The 6,000-nt window shown below is 43.5% G+C and overlaps 1 pseudogene; it reads left to right on the top strand.

Moving 5' to 3' along the window:
• Positions 1-1,790: 1,790 nt before the first annotated feature.
• Positions 1,791-5,549, top strand: LOC112247395 (annotated as a pseudogene).
• The last annotated feature ends 451 nt before the right edge of the window (positions 5,550-6,000 follow it).

Genomic DNA, 6,000 nt, shown 5'->3' with positions numbered 1-6,000 from the left:
ACAACACGCACCTTAATTACAGGGTAACATCGGTTGCCATGGTAACACATGGCTTTTCTTAATGATCATAACTAAAGTCACGGAATTAGAGACCGAGCCTCTCCACTCTGGTCCTCTTCCTAAAGCATGCTGTATTGACAGGACTTAAACCAGCATTTATTACTTAATCAGAAAACAAACCAACGATGTTGTTTTTTATTATTTTGTTTTAAGCCTTCAACAAACCGCAGCCCTAACCTTAACCACTCTTAATGAATGCCTAAAGTCTTAACCTTTGAGTTGTTTCTGTTTTAACCCTGTAACCACATGGAATTGCTACTGTAACCATGCAGAATGAATGCGTCCATAATATATCACATTTCGACGGGAAAATATGAGATCTTGTTGCAGGAACAGTCCATTCCTCCCCAACCCACCACCCTCCCATGTTGACAGATCAAAGTCCAGAGCGACACTCGGCCTGATCAATAGTCTCATTCATTCAGCTAACTCTGTGCTGCTACTATCTGTTTATGACCTGCACCATCTTTAACTCATGTCTTCATGTGATGGAGCCTGGTCAGTCCTTTGATGTGGCCCACACAAAGAGCCTAATGTGACGGCCCACTGTATAGCTTAATCTGAGGACAGTACCAGTGGGATTGATATGATTGGTTGGCTAGTAACGAGCAGGGTACGCTATGTCAGATTCAAAGTGTTTAATAGTCACATGTACAGGGTTGCAGTTGTGATTGCAGGGTACAGTGAAAATCTTAGGCTCTGAGCTTCAACATGCAGGACTAAGTGAAATAAAATACAAATGGTCATAAAAAACAACAATATAAATAGCACTATATATATCATAACTATAGCAGTGATGAATAAATACATGTTCATGTCTGTTCATGTCTTGGAGGCAGTAGCCTCCAGGGAACAAGTGGCTGATTGCTAGAGATAGTGACTGTCTTTCCTACCTCCCTCCACTTTTCACTTTCAGTCTATAAACTCTGGTTGCTATGCTAACCATGAGGATAAGAAGCCTATAGGCAGTTCTCTCTCTCATGGACCATGGTTACTCAAACACTCAATGACTATAGTCTCCCCATCTTGTCAGTAGGAAGAATCATGGTTACCACCTCTATCTTTCTTTCTGTAGCTTGCACACTCTTTCCTCCCCCATCTCTCTCTCTCTAAATATAACAGGCAGAGCTAAATACAACTCTAGCCTGGGTGGAGGGTCAGCCCCCGTGTCGCACTAGCGCCGTCTCCTAAGGATGTGTAGTAGACAGTCAGTGTGTACTGATTGGCGCACATCCCTGGCCTGGCATTGCCTGCACACTGCCTCTGGCCACATCCACACTAAGGTTTTGCTACTGATGTACAATGCATTTGTGATACATTGTTTTTCTGCACAAACTCTCTGCTGTATCACTAAAATATCAGTTGTTTCACAACCATTGTGTCAGAACCTGAGTTCTGTGGAGCGTGTCTGTGTTACTGTAGGGGTACACAGTCAGCATCAACTGAAGACACTGTGTCAGCAGCTCATGGATGTATTTGATTCTTACAGTAGATTGCGTTACTGAGCAACTGCAGACTGTGCTCCTTTTATAGAAGTGTGCCTTGCATCTTCTTGCAAACTGGTTACTACAAACTGAATGATTACTTATTTATAGCATACTGTGTGGCCATTCTTAATGGAGCATTGAACAATCCGGTTAGCTTCATACATTAGAATGTTTTTCATTTATTCTTTGCACAGTAAAAGTGTACCGAGTTCCAACCAATCAAATGTATTAGTAAAGCCCTTTATGAAAGACTTACCCTTCTCTTCTCTGCCTCTCCTATTTTCCTTATCTTCTCCAGATGGTGATGTACATCAGCTAGGCGTAGATCGCCCTCTATCGCCCCCGGTGGTTTAGCTCGAGAAGCGTGTGGACACTGTGTATGGCCTTCCCACCACCCACGCCATGGCCGCCACCACCATCTTCACCATCTTCCTCAGTGTGGCTTACAGGGTTCAGGTGAGGCCCATGCAGCGTCTTGAGCCCCTTGGGTCCCCTGCCAAGCTTCTGCTACTCAGTCTTGGGGGAGACTCATCGCTTGCACCCTTCCCTGGGACAAGGCCTGTACAGAACCATAGAAGTAAACATGGAGTTTCGTACCACATAGTTATATATACTGAACAAAAATATAAATGCAACATGCAACAATTTCAAAGATAGTTACAGTTAGTTACAGTTCATGTAAGGAAATCAGTTTATTAGGCCCTAATCTATGGATTTCACATGACTGGGCAGGGGTGCTGGGGAGCCAGCAGGGGAGGTCAATAAAAAGATGACTTTAAGACAGTCCATATGTCAAAGTGGCCAATCAGAAGGAGTTTTTCCCCACAAAAGGGCTTTATTACAGACAGAAATAGCCCTCAGTACCCCCACACCCCTCCTCAGATGATCCTGCAGGTGAAGAAGCTGGATGTGGCGGTCCTGAGCTGGCGTGGTTACATGTGGTCTGCGGTTGTGAGGCCGGTTGGACGTAATGCCAAATTCTGTAAAAGGACTTTGGAGGTGGCTTATGTTAGAGAAATGTACATTCAATTCTCTGGTAACAGCTCTGATTGACATTCTTGCAGTCAGCATGCCAATTGCACTCACCCTCAAAACTTGAGACATCTTTAGCATTGTGTTGTGTGACAGAACTGCACATTTTAAAAGTGACCTTTTATTGTCCCGTCTTCAAGGTGCACCTGTGTAAGGATCATGCTGTATAATCAGCTTCTTGATATGCCACACCTGACAGGTGGATGGATTATCTTGGCAAAGGAGAAATGCTCACTAAAAGGGAGGTAAACACATTTCTGGACAAAATTTGAGAGAAATAAGCTTTTTGTGCATATGGAAAATTTCTGTGATGGCCAGTCACCATCAGTCACCTTCAGACACACCCACACAGCTGCTGTTTGTTCCTCTGATTGACTATAGAGTAAATGACTGTCAATCTCTCTCACACACACACAACAATCAATCAGCTACTCAAACACCAGCCTCAGATAGTGGTTGTGTGCACCAGCCTCAGATATAGTGGTAGTGTGCTTCAGTGGTGACATTGTTTCTGAGAGAGCATGCATATCTATGCATGTGGTGACATTGTTTCTGAGAATCAAAGAAAGCACATAGCTACAGTGGTCTGGTGCAGCGGCGACTTAGTTTATGTTTCTGAGAGGGCACATAGCTATAGATGTGTAGTGGTCTGGTGCAGTGGTCTGAATGGCCTGAGGCAATCTCTTAGGTCGAGGGGTGAAAGGTCAGGACAGTCAATCACAGTGGCCCCTCCATCCCAGCATCCTTTGTGTCCATTCAGAGTCCTCTCTTCATTAACTTCTTTTGAAAGGCCCCCCTAGCTACAAGGGGAAGGAACAGACACGGAAAGAGATGAGGAGGAGGGAGGGAGGGAAAAGGAGGTCAATGAATATACATGACATGGGCTTGCTTGCTTGTCATTGAAATGGAGAGAAACAAAAAGACATAGGTAAATTATATTAAAGGAGGGAGATGGACAGACATGACTAAAAAGATGACTAAGACAGTCCATATGTCAAAGTGGCAGAATAGATGGATGACAGATTGTCTTAGGGGGACTGACTAATGGAGGACAAATATCAACAAGAGAAAAAGGAGACAGAGAGGAAAAGAGAAAAGGTGAGCACAAAGTGGAAGATAAGAGCATGGCCCTGCCCAGAAACAACCCCCACCCCTAGAGCCATGTAGATCTGGAGGAATTGGATAGGTGTATAAACAATATTTTCATTTCCATCCTATTGGCTAGCTGGATTAAGCAAGTTCCGACTCTGTACGGAACTATGTTGAGAATTTCTTGGTTACACCGTCAGTCTGACAGTCCCAAACGGAGGTTTCCAGATTGTATCCCTTATTTATCAAAGTATCAGAGAACGTCTCATCAGATAGTTGTGTATTTTGTCGTAGTGTGTGTAGCCACGTCTGAGTGTGATTTGTGTGTGTACCTATATATTCTGTTCACAGTTCCAGTTTGAAGTGGGTCTGCTTGTGGCGGTGGTGTCGTCTGTGTAGGTGTGTCTGAGGCATCTGTACACAGGCATGTATTCTGATCTGGTGAGTCTCTTTCTCTGCTCTGCCCCGACAGTACTATATAAAGTACTGTATAAAACATTCAGACCCAATGCAGTATTTATTATTCATACTGTATGTCTGGCTGGCACTGTTAGCTAGGGGGACCTGCCTTTCACTTTGACATTCATCATGCCATTACATAAGAATATGTAGTTCATTATGACCTGTAAAATTGAGATAGAGGTTCCAGAGCAACACTCAGACCAGAGGAGGCTGGTGGGAGGGGCTATAGGAGGACAGGCTCATTGTAATGGCTGGAATGAAATAATTGGAACGGTATCAAACATTTGGAAACCAAATGTATGACTCTGTTCCATTAATTCCATTCCAGCCATTCCAGCCATTACAATGAACCTGTCTCCTATAGCTCCTCACACCAGCCTCCTCTGTCTCAGACTAGCACTTCATCACCATAAAGACCACATCACCCTTCAAACTACTATGAATGTCTGTCTAAGCAGTGACAAAAATGTATCAAATACATGTACATAATATACACTACCCCTCCCTGCTGGTTTCAGGATGTGATCTGTGGTGCTTTAATCTCAGCCACATTGATAGTGGTCACCTATCCATACTGGGAAACATTTGACCAGCTCCAGCTCACCTCCCCACTCAGGGCATTGGTACTGGCCTTCTTCGTGAGCTACACCTAACCCGAGCTGGACCATTACACCACCATCCTGGGGGTGAGTGCAGGCTGTTCTGTGGGCTACTGGGTGAATGAGAGGCTGGGGGTGACGTTTGAGCCCCAGGGGATGCTACCCGTACCCCTGCCAGCACTGACACTGGGTGGCTTAGCCCTGGGCAGCGCCGCTTTGTGGTGGGTGTTGTGGCTTTGGTGGCGACTCGACAGATGGTGAAGACAGCCAGTCTGTGGGTGCTGTGCTCCTGCTATGGACTGTCAGTCAAAGACAGACGCCAGGAGAAGGAAGGAGATTGAGGTGCTGTATAAATTCACCACCTATACATTCATAGGCCTGGTCCACTCTATTCTGGTCAATACACTGTTCATAGTACTGGGACCGCTATGACCCAATGCTGTTACTATATAACATGAATGATGACAGGATCCTAACAAGTAAATGTTTCTTGTATATTTGACATTTGTACATTTTATACATTGATTCTGTATTTCACACATTGTGTAACTTTGAAAGACGAGACACATTTTAAAATTCTGAATCACAACAATTTTATTTGCAACATGTTATTTGCCCGTTTTATCCTTCCACTTTTGTAAGTTCTTGATACCTCCTTCCTCTCACTACCACAACCATACCTGAGCAACACCTGCATAATTACAGTACTGCATGTTAGAGTTTGTCCTGTTGTATCTTCCATTAAGTAGATGAAGCTCCGCCCAAGAGCATTCGCCCACCTAACAAGACCATGTAAGTCAAAAATAAACAATGAAACCTGTTGAACCACAGCTGTGGCTTCCTGTTATTTACACTCACAGTGCAATAGGCTTATATGCTGTATAAGACAAACCTTTAATGTAAATGACAGGAATTGAAATGATTGCTCAGAGCAATGTCTTTTAAATGGTACAGTCTATGGGTTAAAAGCTCAAGTGAAACAGGACTGCAGTGAATTCAGAAATACACCGCTGCAGTGAATTCACAGGCTGATGTCTCATGTACATTTTAATTACCATGGAGATAAAAATACAGCCACACTATGTACAGTGCCTTCTGAAAATATTCAGACCTCTTTCCTTTCCCACATTTTGTTACATTACAGCCTTATTCTAAAATGTTTGTTTTTTAAAATCCCCTCAATCTACACACAATACCCCATAATGACAAAGCGAAAACAGGTTTTTAGAAAATGTATACTAAAAAAAACTGAAATAACTTCAGACCTTTTG

This window comes from Oncorhynchus tshawytscha, linkage group LG13 (assembly GCF_018296145.1).
Source record: "Oncorhynchus tshawytscha isolate Ot180627B linkage group LG13, Otsh_v2.0, whole genome shotgun sequence".
In the NCBI taxonomy this organism is placed as follows: Eukaryota; Metazoa; Chordata; class Actinopteri; order Salmoniformes; family Salmonidae; genus Oncorhynchus; species Oncorhynchus tshawytscha.
This window is presented reverse-complemented; position numbering and strand designations above follow the sequence as displayed.